This window comes from Ipomoea nil, unplaced genomic scaffold (assembly GCF_001879475.1).
Source record: "Ipomoea nil cultivar Tokyo-kokei standard unplaced genomic scaffold, Asagao_1.1 scaffold3210, whole genome shotgun sequence".
In the NCBI taxonomy this organism is placed as follows: Eukaryota; Viridiplantae; Streptophyta; class Magnoliopsida; order Solanales; family Convolvulaceae; genus Ipomoea; species Ipomoea nil.
The window spans coordinates 103,459-117,361 of NW_017619638.1; the positions used below are offsets into that span (position 1 = coordinate 103,459).

The 13,903-nt window shown below is 34.2% G+C and overlaps 8 non-coding genes across 8 annotated transcripts; all 8 read right to left on the reverse strand.

Moving 5' to 3' along the window:
- Nucleotides 1–1,462: 1,462 nt before the first annotated feature.
- Nucleotides 1,463–1,542, reverse strand: TRNAL-UAG. The gene has a single exon. It is a non-coding gene; the product is annotated as a tRNA-Leu (tRNA).
- A 438-nt stretch (nucleotides 1,543–1,980) lies between these two features.
- Nucleotides 1,981–2,060, reverse strand: TRNAL-UAG. Its single transcript has one exon. It is a non-coding gene; the product is annotated as a tRNA-Leu (tRNA).
- A 954-nt stretch (nucleotides 2,061–3,014) lies between these two features.
- On the reverse strand, nucleotides 3,015–3,094 carry TRNAL-UAG. The gene has a single exon. It is a non-coding gene; the product is annotated as a tRNA-Leu (tRNA).
- A 435-nt stretch (nucleotides 3,095–3,529) lies between these two features.
- Nucleotides 3,530–3,609, reverse strand: TRNAL-UAG. The gene has a single exon. It is a non-coding gene; the product is annotated as a tRNA-Leu (tRNA).
- Nucleotides 3,610–4,046: 437 nt separating this feature from the next.
- TRNAL-UAG lies at nucleotides 4,047–4,126 on the reverse strand. Its single transcript has one exon. It is a non-coding gene; the product is annotated as a tRNA-Leu (tRNA).
- A 1,430-nt stretch (nucleotides 4,127–5,556) lies between these two features.
- TRNAL-UAG lies at nucleotides 5,557–5,636 on the reverse strand. Its single transcript has one exon. It is a non-coding gene; the product is annotated as a tRNA-Leu (tRNA).
- A 1,437-nt stretch (nucleotides 5,637–7,073) lies between these two features.
- On the reverse strand, nucleotides 7,074–7,153 carry TRNAL-UAG. The gene has a single exon. It is a non-coding gene; the product is annotated as a tRNA-Leu (tRNA).
- A 6,256-nt stretch (nucleotides 7,154–13,409) lies between these two features.
- Nucleotides 13,410–13,489, reverse strand: TRNAL-UAG. Its single transcript has one exon. It is a non-coding gene; the product is annotated as a tRNA-Leu (tRNA).
- Between the last annotated feature and the right edge of the window lie 414 nt (nucleotides 13,490–13,903).

The following is a 13,903-nucleotide window of genomic DNA, read 5'->3' on the forward strand; positions in this document are numbered from 1 at the left end:
AAACCGTCTATACATCAATAAATAGAATTTATATTTTTTTTGAAGAAACCTGTCTGATTCTAACCAACACCCTCTTGGTAAAATCCAATGCACATGATCTTTTTAGTGCAGTTTTTGCTGACATCTGATCTCTTGTGTGGTTTAAATGATATCTTAGCAGTGAATAGGGAGTGCACGGGTGCAATGTCGTCATCAGGTGATTGGGGTATACGGCATATAGTATGCAAATAGACATTAACACAAAAGATAAGTTAAATCCAATTCTTTTAGAAGTTACAATATATTTATTATTTACCATCAATTCTGTTAAAAAAAAAAGGAAATAAACATTAATGATGACTAACCTTTTTCTACTAATTTTCGTATTTTGCTGTTAAGTAATTGTTTTTCATGGAGTGAAATACAATGGAGAGCGTAGGGATATTTTTAAACATCTCTTGACGGCTGTGGGATTTGAACCCACGCCCTTTCAACCAGAGCCTAAATCTGGCGCTTAGACCACTCGCCAAACCGTCAATATATCAATAAAATAGAATTAATATTTTCTTGAAGAAAACTGTTCGATTCTAACCAACACCCTCTTGTAAAATCCAATGCACATGATCTTTTTAGTGCAGGTTTCCTGACATCTGATCTCTTGTGTGGTTTTAAATGATATCTTAGCAGTGAATTGGGAGTGCACGGGTGCAATGTCATCATCAGGTGATTGGGGTGTACGGCATATAGTATGCAAATAGACATTAACACAAAAGATAAGTTAAATCCAATTCTTTTAGAAGTTACAATATATTTATTATTTACCATCAATTCTGTTTAAAAAAAAAGAAATAAACATTAATGACTGACTAACCTTTTTTCTACTAATTTTCGTATTTTGCTGTTTAAGTAATTGTTTTTCATGGAAAAGTGAAATACAATGGAGAGCGTAGGGATATTTTTAAACATCTCTTGACGGCTGTGGGATTTGAACCGACGCCCTTTCGGACCAGAGCCTAAATCTGGCGCCTTAGACCACTCGGCAAACCGTCAATATATCCATAAAATAGAATTAATATTTTCTTGAAGAAAATCTGTTCGATTCTAACCAACACCCTCTTGGTAAAATCCAATGCACATGATCTTTTTAGTGCAGGTTTGCTGACATCTGATCTCTTGTGTGGTTTAAATGATATCTTAGCAGTGAATAGGGAGTGCACGGGTGCAATGTCATCATCAGGTGATTGGGGTGTACGGCATATAGTATGCAAATAGACATTAACAACAAAAGATAAGTTAAATCCAATTCTTTAGAAGTTACAATATATTTATTATTTACCATCAATTCTGTTTAAAAAAAAAGAAATAAACATTAATGACTGACTAACCTTTTTCTACTAATTTTCGTATTTTGCTGTTTAAGTAATTGTTTTTCATGGAAAAGTGAAATACAATGGAGAGCGTAGGGATATTATTAAACATCTCTTAACGGCTGTGGGATTTGAACCCACGCCCTTTCGGACCAGAGCCTAAATCTGGCGCCTTAGACCACTCGGCCAAACCGTCTATACATCAATGAAATAGAATTTATATTTTCTTGAAGAATACCTGTCTGATTCTAACCAACACCCTCTTGGTAAAATCCAATGCACATGATCTTTTTAGTGCAGGTTTGCTGACATCTGATCTCTTGTGTGGTTTAAATGATATCTTAGCAGTGAATAGGGAGTGCACGGGTGCAATGTCATCATCAGGTGATTGGGGTGTACGGCATATAGTGTGCAAATAGACAATAACACAAAAGATAAGTTAAATCCAATTCTTTTAGAAGTTACAATATATTTATTATTTACCATCAATTCTGATAAAAAAAAAAAAAGAAATAAACATTAATGACTGACTAACCTTTTTTCTACTAATTTTCGTATTTTGCTGTTTAAGTAATTGTTTTTCATGGAAAAGTGAAATACAATGGAGAGCGTAGGGATATTATTAAACATCTCTTAACGGCTGTGGGATTTGAACCCACGCCCTTTCGGACCAGAGCCTAAATCTGGCGCCTTAGACCACTCGGCCAAACCGTCTATACATCAATGAAATAGAATTTATATTTTCTTGAAGAATACCTGTCTGATTCTAACCAACACCCTCTTGGTAAAATCCAATGCACATGATCTTTTTAGTGCAGTTTTGCTGACATCTGATCTCTTGTGTGGTTTAAATGATATCTTAGCAGTGAATAGGGAGTGCACGGGTGCAATGTCGTCATCAGGTGATTGGGGTATACGGCATATAGTATGCAAATAGACATTAACACAAAAGATAAGTTAAATCCAATTCTTTTAGAAGTTACAATATATTTATTATTTACCATCAATTCTGATAAAAAAAAAAAAGGAAATAAACATTAATGACTGACTAACCGTCTTTCTACTAATTTTCGTATTTTGCTGTTAAAGTAATTGTTTTTCATGTAAAAGTGAAATACAATGGAGAGCGTAGGGATATTTTTAAACATCTCTTGACGGCTGTGGGATTTGGACCCACGCCCTTTCAGACCATAGCCTAAATCTGGCGTCTTAGACCACACAGCCAAACCGTCAATATATCAATAAAAAAGAATTAATATTTTCTTGAAGAAAATCTGTTCGATTCTAACCAACACCCTCTTGGTAAAATCCAATGCACATGATCTTTTTAGTGCAGGTTTCCTGACATCTGATCTCTTGTGTGGTTTAAATGATATCTTAGCAGTGAATTGGGAGTGCACGGGTGCAATGTCATCATCAGGTGATTGGGGTGTACGGCATATAGTATGCAAATAGACATTAACACAAAAGATAAGTTAAATCCAATTCTTTTAGAAGTTACAATATATTTATTATTTACCATCAATTCTGTTTAAAAAAAAAAGAAATAAACATTAATGACTGACTAACCTTTTTTCTACTAATTTTCGTATTTTGCTGTTTAAGTAATTGTTTTTCATGGAAAAGTGAAATACAATGGAGAGCGTAGGGATATTTTTAAACATATCTTGACGGCTGTGGGATTTGAACCGACGCCCTTTCGGACCAGAGCCTAAATCTGGCGCCTTAGACCACTCGGCCAAACCGTCAATATATCCATAAAATAGAATTAATATTTTCTTGAAGAAAATCTGTTCGATTCTAACCAACACCCTCTTGGTAAAATCCAATGCACATGATCTTTTTAGTGCAGGTTTGCTGACATCTGATCTCTTGTGTGGTTTAAATGATATCTTAGCAGTGAATAGGGAGTGCACGGGTGCAATGTCATCATCAGGTGATTGGGGTGTACGGCATATAGTATGCAAATAGACATTAACACAAAAGATAAGTTAAATCCAATTCTTTTAGAAGTTACAATATATTTATTATTTACCATCAATTCTGTTTAAAAAAAAAGAAATAAAGATTAATGACTGACTAACCTTTTTTCTACTAATTTTCGTATTTTGCTGTTTAAGTAATTGTTTTTCATGGAAAAGTGAAATACAATGGAGAGCGTAGGGATATTTTTAAACATCTCTAGACAGCTGTGGGATTTGAACCGACGCCCTTTCGGACCAGAGCCTAAATCTGGCGCCTTAGACCACTCGGCCAAACCGTCAATATATCCATAAAATAGAATTAATATTTTCTTGAAGAAAATCTGTTCGATTCTAACCAACACCCTCTTGGTAAAATCCAATGCACATGATCTTTTTAGTGCAGGTTTGCTGACATCTGATCTCTTGTGTGGTTTAAATGATATCTTAGCAGTGAATAGGGAGTGCACGGGTGCAATGTCATCATCAGGTGATTGGGGTGTACGGCATATAGTATGCAAATAGACATTAACACAAAAGATAAGTTAAATCCAATTCTTTTAGAAGTTACAATATATTTATTATTTACCATCAATTCTGTTTAAAAAAAAAAAAAAGAAATAAACATTCATGACTGACTAACCTTTTTTCTACTAATTTTCGTATTTTGCTGTTTAAGTAATTGTTTTTCATGGAGTGAAATACAATGGAGAGTGTAGGGATATTTTTAAACATCTCTTGACGGCTGTGGGATTTGAACCCACGCCCTTTCGGACCAGAGCCTAAATCTAGCGCCTTAGACCACTCGGCCAAACCGTCTATATATCAATAAAATAGAATTTATGTTTTCTTGAAGAAAACCTGTTCGATTTTAACCAACACCCTCTTGGTAAAATCCAATGCACATGATCTTTTTAGTGCAGTTTTGCTGACATCTGATCTCTTGTGTGGTTTAAATGATATCTTAGCAGTGAATAGGGAGTGCAAGGGTGCAATATCATCATCAGGTGATTGGGGTATACGGCATATAGTATGCAAATAGACGTTAACACAAAAGATAAGTTAAATCCAAATCTTTTAGAATTTGCAATATATTTATTATTTACCATCAATTCTGTTAAAAAAAAAAACATTAATGACTTACTAACATTTTTTCTACTAATTTTCGTATTTTGCTGTTTAAGTAATTGTTTATCATGGAGAGCGTAGGGATATTTTAAACATCTCCTTACAGTTGTGGGATTTGAACCCACGCCATTTCGGACCAGAGCCTAAATCTGGCACCTGAGACCACTCGGCCAAACAGTCTATATATCAATAAAATAGAATTTATGTTTTCTAGAAGAAAACCTGTTCGATTTTAACCAACACCCTCTTGGTAAAATCCAATGCACATGATCTTTTTAGTGCAGTTTTGCTGACATCTGATCTCTTGTGTGGTTTAAATGATATCTTAGCAGTGAATAGGGAGTGCAAGGGTGCAATATCATCATCAGGTGATTGGGGTAAACGGCATATAGTATGCATATAGACGTTAACACAAAAGATAAGTTAAATCCAATTCTTTTAGAATTTGCAATATATTTATTATTTACCATCAATTCTGTTAAAAAAAAAAAACATTAATGACATACTAACCTTTTTTCTACTAATTTCCGTATTTTGCTGTTTAAGTAATTGTTTTTCATGGAGTGAAATAAAATGGAGAGCGTAGGGTTATTTTTAAACATCTCTTGATAGCTGTGAGATTTGAACCCACGCCCTTTAGGACCAGAGCCTAAATCTGGCACCTGAGACCACTCAGCCAAACCGTCTATATATTAATAAAATAGAATTTATATTTTCTTGAAGAAAACCTGTTCGATTCTAACCAACACCCTCTTGGTAAAATCCAATGCACATGATCTTTTTAGTGCAGGTTTGCTGACATCTGATCTCTTGTGTGGTTTAAATGATATCTTAGCAGTGAATAGGGAGTGCACGGGTGCAATGTCGTCATCAGGTGATTGGGGTATACGGCATATAGTATGCAAATAGACATTAACACAAAAGATAAGTTAAATCCAATTCTTTTAGAAGTTACAATATATTTATTATTTACCATCAATTCTGATAAAAAAAAAAAAAGAAATAAACATTAATGACTGACTAACATTTTTTCTACTAATTTTCGTATTTTGCTGTTTAAGTAATTGTTTTTCATGGAGTGAAATACAATGGAGAGCGTAGGGATATTTTTAAACATCTCTTGACGGCTGTGGGATTTGAACCCATGCCCTCTCGGACCAGAGCCTAAATCTGGCGCCTTAGACCACTCGGCCAAACCGTCTATATATCAATAAAATAGAATTTATGTTTTCTTGAAGAAAACCTGTTCGATTTTAACCAACACCCTCTTGGTAAAATCCAATGCACATGATCTTTTTAGTGCAGTTTTGCTGACATCTGATCTCTTGTGTGGTTTAAATGATATCTTAGCAGTGAATAGGGAGTGCAAGGGTGCAATATCATCATCAGGTGATTGGGGTATACGGCATATAGTATGCAAATAGACGTTAACACAAAAGATAAGTTAAATCCAAATCTTTTAGAATTTGCAATATATTTATTATTTACCATCAATTCTGTTAAAAAAAAAAACATTAATGACTTACTAACCTTTTTTCTACTAATTTTCGTATTTTGCTGTTTAAGTAATTGTTTATCATGGAGAGCGTAGGGATATTTTAAACATCTCTTGACAGTTGTGGGATTTGAACCCACGCCATTTCGGACCAGAGCCTAAATCTGGCACCTGATACCACTCGGCCAAACAGTCTACATATCAATAAAATAGAATTTATGTTTTCTTGAAGAAAACCTGTTCGATTTTAACCAACACCCTCTTGGTAAAATCCAATGCACATGATCTTTTTAGTGCAGTTTTGCTGACATCTGATCTCTTGTGTGGTTTAAATGATATCTTAGCAGTGAATAGGGAGTGCAAGGGTGCAATATCATCGTCAGGTGATTGGGGTAAACGGCATATAGTATGCATATAGACGTTAGCACAAAAGATAAGTTAAATCCAATTCTTTTAGAATTTGCAATATATTTATTATTTACCATCAATTCTGTTAAAAAAAAAAAAAACATTAATGACTTACTAACCTTTTTTCTACTAATTTTCGTATTTTGCTGTTTAAGTAATTGTTTTTCATGGAGTGAAATAAAATGGAGAGCGTAGGGTTATTTTTAAACATCTCATGATAGCTGTGAGATTTGAACCCACGCCCTTTAGGACCAGAGCCTAAATCTGGCACTTGAGACCACTCGGCCAAACCGTCTATATATCAATAAAATAGAATTTATATTTTCTTGAAGAAAACCTGTTCGATTCTAACCAACACCCTCTTGGTAAAATCCAATGCACATGATCTTTTTAGTGCAGGTTTGCTGACATCTGATCTCTTGTGTGGTTTAAATGGTATCTTAGCAGTGAATAGGGAGTGCACGGGTGCAATGTCGTCATCAGGTGATTGGGGTATACGGCGTATAGTATGCAAATAGACATTAACACAAAAGATAAGTTAAATCCAATTCTTTTAGAAGTTACAATATATTTATTATTTACCATCAATTCTGATAAAAAAAAAAAAAAAGAAATAAACATTAATGACTGACTAACCTTTTTTCTACGAATTTTCGTATTTTGCTGTTTAAGTAATTGTTTTTCATGGAAAAGTGAAATACAATGGAGAGCATAGGGATATTATTAAACATCTCTTAACGGCTGTGGGATTTGAACCCACGCCCTTTCGGACCAGAGCCTAAATCTGGCGCCTTAGACCACTCGGCCAAACCGTCTATACATCAATAAAATAGAATTTATATTTTCTTGAAGAATACCTGTCTGATTCTAACCAACACCCTCTTGGTAAAATCCAATGCACATGATCTTTTTAGTGCAGTTTTGCTGACATCTGATCTCTTGTGTGGTTTAAATGATATCTTAGCAGTGAATAGGGAGTGCACGGGTGCAATGTCGTCATCAGGTGATTGGGGTATACGGCATATAGTATGCAAATAGAGATTAACACAAAAGATAAGTTAAATCCAATTCTTTTAGAAGTTACAATATATTTATTATTTACCATAAATTCTGATAAAAAAAAAAAAAGAAATAAACATTAATGACTGACTAACCTTTTTTCTACTAATTTTCGTATTTTGCTGTTTAAGTAATTGTTTTTCATGGAAAAGTGAAATACAATGGAGAGCGTAGGGATATTATTAAACATCTCTTAACGGCTGTGGGATTTAAACCCACGCCCTTTCGGACCAGAGACTAAATCTAGCGCCTTAGACCACTCGGCCAAACCGTCTATATATCAATAAAATAGAATTTATGTTTTCTTGAAGAAAACCTGTTCGATTTTAACCAACACCCTCTTGGTAAAATCCAATGCACATGATCTTTTTAGTGCAGTTTTGCTGACATCTGATCTCTTGTGTGGTTTAAATGATATCTTAGCAGTGAATAGGGAGTGCAAGGGTGCAATATCATCATCAGGTGATTGGGGTATACGGCATATAGTATACAAATTGACGTTAACACAAAAGATAAGTTAAATCCAATTCTTTTAGAATTTGCAATATATTTATTATTTACCATCAATTCTGTTAAAAAAAAAACATTAATGACTTACTAACCTTTTTTCTACTAATTTTCGTATTTTGCTGTTTAAGTAATTGTTTATAATGGAGAGCGTAGGGATATTTTATACATCTCTTGACAGTTGTGGGATTTGAACCAACGCCCTTTCGGACCAGAGCCTAAATCTGGCACCTGAGACCACTCGGCCAAACAGTCTATATATCAATAAAATAGAATTTATGTTTTCTTGAAGAAAACCTGTTCGATTTTAACCAACACCCTCTTGGTAAAATCCAATGCACATGATCTTTTTAGTGCAGTTTTGCTGACATCTGATCTCTTGTGTGGTTTAAATGATATCTTAGCAGTGAATAGGGAGTGCAAGGGTGCAATATCATCATCAGGTGATTGGGGTAAACGGCATATAGTATGCATATAGACGTTAACACAAAAGATAAGTTAAATCCAATTCTTTTAGAATTTGCAATATATTTATTATTTACCATCAATTCTGTTAAAAAAAAAAAAAACATTAATGATTTACTAACCTTTTTTCTACTAATTTTCGTATTTTGCTGTTTAAGTAATTGTTTTTCATGGAGTGAAATAAAATGGAGAGCGTAGGGTTATTTTTTAACATCTCTTGATAGCTGTGAGATTTGAACCCACGCCCATTAGGACCAGAGCCTAAATCTGGCACCTGAGACCACTCAGCCAAACCATCTATATATTAATAAAAAAAAACATTAATGACTGACTAACCTTTTTTCTACTAATTTTCGTATTTTGCTGTTTAAGTAATTGTTTTTCATGGAAAAGTGAAATACAATGGAGAGCGTAGGGATATTTTTAAACATATCATAACGGCTGTGGGATTCGAACCCACGCCCTTTCGGACCAGAGCCTAAATCGGGAGCCTTAGACCACTCGACCAAACCGTCTATACATCAATAAAATAGAATTTATATTTTCTTGAAGAATACCTGTCTGATTCTAACCAACACCCTCTTGGTAAAATCCAATGCACATGATCTTTTTAGTGCTGTTTTGCTGACATCTGATCTCTTGTGTGGTTTAAATGATATCTTAGCAGTGAATAGGGAGTGCACGGGTGCAATGTCATCATCAGGTGATTGGGGTGTACGGCATATAGTATGCAAATAGACATTAACACAAAAGATAAGTTAAATCCAATTCTTTTAGAAGTTACAATATATTTATTATTTACCATCAATTCTGATAATAAAAAAAAAAGGAAATAAACATTAATGACTGACTAACCGTCTTTCTACTAATTTTCGTATTTTGCTGTTAAAGTAATTGTTTTTCATGGAAAAGTAAAATACAATGGAGAGCGTAGGGATATTTTTAAACATCTCTTGACGGCTGTGGGATTTGAACCCACGCCCTTTCGGACCATAGCCTAAACCTGGCGCCTTAGACCACTCGGCCAAACCATCTATATATCAATAAAATAGAATTTATGTTTTCTTGAAGAAAACCTGTTCGATTTTAACCAACACCCTCTTGGTAAAATCCAATGCACATGATCTTTTTAGTGCAGTTTTGCTGACATCTGATCTCTTGTGTGGTTTAAATGATATCTTAGCAGTGAATAGGGAGTGCAAGGGTGCAATATCATCATCAGGTGATTGGGGTATACGGCATATAGTATGCAAATAGACGTTAACACAAAAGATAAGTTAAATACAATTCTTTTAGAATTTGCAATATATTTATTATTTACGGCATATAGTATGCAAATAGACGTTAACACAAAAGATAAGTTAAATCCAATTCTTTTAGAATTTGCAATATATTTATTATTTACCATCAATTCTGTTAAAAAAAAAAAACATTAATGACTTACTAACCTTTTTTCTACTAATTTTCGTATTTTGCTGTTTAAGTAATTGTTTATCATGGAGAGCGTAGGGATATTTTAAACATCTCTTGACAGTTGTGGGATTTGAACCCACGCCATTTTGGACCAGAGCCTAAATCTGGCACCTGATACCACTCGGCCAAACAGTCTACATATCAATAAAATAGAATTTATGTTTTCTTGAAGAAAACCTGTTCGATTTTAACCACACCCTCTTGGTAAAATCCAATGCACATGATCTTTTTAGTGCAGTTTTGCTGACATCTGATCTCTTGTGTGGTTTAAATGATATCTTAGCAGTGAATAGGGAGTGCAAGGGTGCAATATCATCGTCAGGTGATTGGGGTAAACGGCATATAGTATGCATATAGACGTTAACACAAAAGATAAGTTAAATCCAATTCATTTAGAATTTGCAATATATTTATTATTTACCATCAATTCTGTTAAAAAAAAAAAAACATTAATGACTTACTAACCTTTTTTCTACTAATTTTCGTATTTTGCTGTTTAAGTAATTGTTTTTCATGGAGTGAAATAAAATGGAGAGCGTAGGGTTATTTTTAAACATCTCTTGATAGCTGTGAGATTTGAACCCACGCCCTTAGGACCAGAGCCTAAATCTGGCACCTGAGACCACTCAGCCAAACCGTCTATATATTAATAAAAAAAAACATTAATGACTGACTAACCTTTTTTCTACTAATTTTCGTATTTTGCTGTGTAAGTAATTGTTTTTCATGGAAAAGTGAAATACAATGGAGAGCGTAGGGATATTTTTAAACATCTCTTAACGGCTGTGGGATTCAAACCCACGCCCTTTCGGACCAGAGCCTAAATCGGGAGCCTTAGACCACTCGGCCAAACCGTCTATACATCAATAAAATAGAATTTATATTTTCTTGAAGAATACCTGTCTGATTCTAACCAACACCCTCTTGGTAAAATCCAATGCACATGATCTTTTTAGTGCAGTTTTGCTGACATCTGATCTCTTGTGTGGTTTAAATGATATCTTAGCAGTGAATAGGGAGTGCACGGGTGCAATGTCATCATCAGGTGATTGGGGTGTACGGCATATAGTATGCAAATAGACATTAACACAAAAGATAAGTTAAATCCAATTCTTTTAGAAGTTACAATATATTTATTATTTACCATCAATTCTGATAATAAAAAAAAAAGGAAATAAACATTAATGACTGACTAACCGTCTTTCTACTAATTTTCGTATTTTGCTGTTAAAGTAATTGTTTTTCATGGAAAAGTAAAATACAATGGAGAGCGTAGGGATATTTTTAAACATCTCTTGACGGCTGTGGATTTGAACCCACGCCCTTTCGGACCATAGCCTAAATCTGGCGCCTTAGACCACTCGGCCAAACCATCTATATATCAATAAAATAGAATTTATGTTTCTTGAAGAAAACCTGTTCGATTTTAACCAACACCCTCTTGGTAAAATCCAATGCACATGATCTTTTTAGTGCAGTTTTGCTGACATCTGATCTCTTGTGTGGTTTAAATGATATCTTAGCAGTGAATAGGGAGTGCAAGGGTGCAATATCATCGTCAGGTGATTGGGGTAAACGGCATATAGTATGCATATAGACGTTAACACAAAAGATAAGTTAAATCCAATTCTTTTAGAATTTGCAATATATTTATTATTTACCATCAATTCTGTTAAAAAAAAAAAAAACATTAATGACTTACTAACCTTTTTTCTACTAATTTTCGTATTTTGCTGTTTAAGTAATTGTTTTTCATGGAGTGAAATAAAATGGAGAGCGTAGGGTTATTTTTAAACATCTCTTGATAGCTGTGAGATTTGAACCCACGCCCTTTAGGACCAGAGCCTAAATCTGGCACCTGAGACCACTCAGCCAAACCGTCTATATATTAATAAAAAAAACATTAATGACTGACTAACCTTTTTTCTACTAATATTCGTATTTTGCTGTTTAAGTAATTGTTTTTCATGGAAAAGTGAAATACAATGGAGAGCGTAGGGATATTTTTAAACATCTCTTAACGGCTGTGGGATTCGAACCCACGCCCTTTCGGACCAGAGCCTAAATCGGGAGCCTTAGACCACTCGGCCAAACCATCAATACATCAATAAAATAGAATTTATATTTTCTTGAAGAATACCTGTCTGATTCTAACCAACACCCTCTTGGTAAAATCCAATGCACATGATCTTTTTAGTGCAGTTTTGCTGACATCTGATCTCTTGTGTGGTTTAAATGATATCTTAGCAGTGAATAGGGAGTGCACGGGTGCAATGTCATCATCAGGTGATTGGGGTGTACGGCATATAGTATGCAAATAGACATTAACACAAAAGATAAGTTAAATCCAATTCTTTTAGAAGTTACAATATATTTATTATTTACCATCAATTCTGATAATAAAAAAAAAAAGGAAATAAACATTAATGACTGACTAACCGTCTTTCTACTAATTTTCGTATTTTTCTGTTAAAGTAATTGTTTTTCATGGAAAAGTAAAATACAATGGAGAGCGTAGGGATATTTTTAAACATCTCTTGACGGCCTGTGGGATTTGAACCCACGCCCTTTCGGACCATAGCCTAAATCTGGCGCCTTAGACCACTCGGCCAAACCATCTATATATCAATAAAATAGAATTTATGTTTTCTTGAAGAAAACCTGTTCGATTTTAACCAACACCCTCTTGGTAAAATCCAATGCACATGATCTTTTTAGTGCAGTTTTGCTGACATCTGATCTCTTGTGTGGTTTAAATGATATCTTAGCCAGTGAATAGGGAGTGCAAGGGTGCAATATCATCATCAGGTGATTGGGGTATACGGCATATAGTATGCAAATAGACGTTAACACAAAAGATAAGTTAAATCCAATTCTTTTAGAATTTGCAATATATTTATTATTTACCATCAATTCTGTTAAAAAAAAAAACATTAATGACTTACTGACCTTTTTTTCTACTAATTTTCATATTCTGGCTGTTTAAGTAATTGTTTTTCATGGAGTGAAATAAAATGGAGACCGTAGGGTTATTTTTAAACATCTCTTGATAGCTCTGAGATTTGAACCCACGCCCTTTAGGACCAGAGCCTAAATCTAGCACCTGAGACCACTCAGCCAAACCGTCTATTATATCAATAAAATAGAATTTATATTTTCTTGAAGAAAACCTGTTCGATTCTAAACCAACACCCTCTTGGTAAAATCCAATGCACATGATCTTTTTAGTGCAGGTTTGCTGACATCTGATCTCTTGTGTGGTTTATTTGATATCTTAGCAGTGAATAGGGAGTGCACGGGTGCAATGTCGTCATCAGGTGATTGGGGTATACGGCATATAGTATGCAAATAGACATTAACACAAAAGATAAGTTAAATCCAATTCTTTTAGAAGTTACAATATATTTATTATTTACCATCAATTCTGATAAAAAAAAAAAAAAAATAAACATTAATGACTGACTAACCTTTTTTCTACTAATTTTCGTATTTTTGCTGTTTAAGTAATTGTTTTTCATGGAAAAGTGAAATACAATGGAGAGCGTAGGGATATTATTAAACATCTCTTAACGGCTGTGGGATTTGAACCCACGCCCTTTCGGACCAGAGCCTAAATCTGGCGCCTTAGACCACTCGGCCAAACCGTCTATACATCAATAAAATAGAATTTATATTTTCTTGAAGAATACCTGTCTGATTCTAACCAACACCCTCTTGGTAAAATCCAATGCACATGATCTTTTTAGTGCAGTTTTGCTGACATCTGATCTCTTGTGTGTTTAAATGATATCTTAGCAGTGAATAGGGAGTGCACGGGTGCAATGTCGTCATCAGGTGATTGGGTATACGGCATATAGTATGCAAATAGACATTAACACAAAAGATAAGTTAAATCCAATTCTTTTAGAAGTTACAATATATTTATTATTTACCATCAATTCTGATAAAAAAAAAAGGAAATAAACATTAATGACTGACTAACCGTCTTTCTACTAATTTTTGTATTTTGCTGTTAAAGTAATTGTTTTCATGGAAAAGTGAAATACAATGGAGAGCGTAGG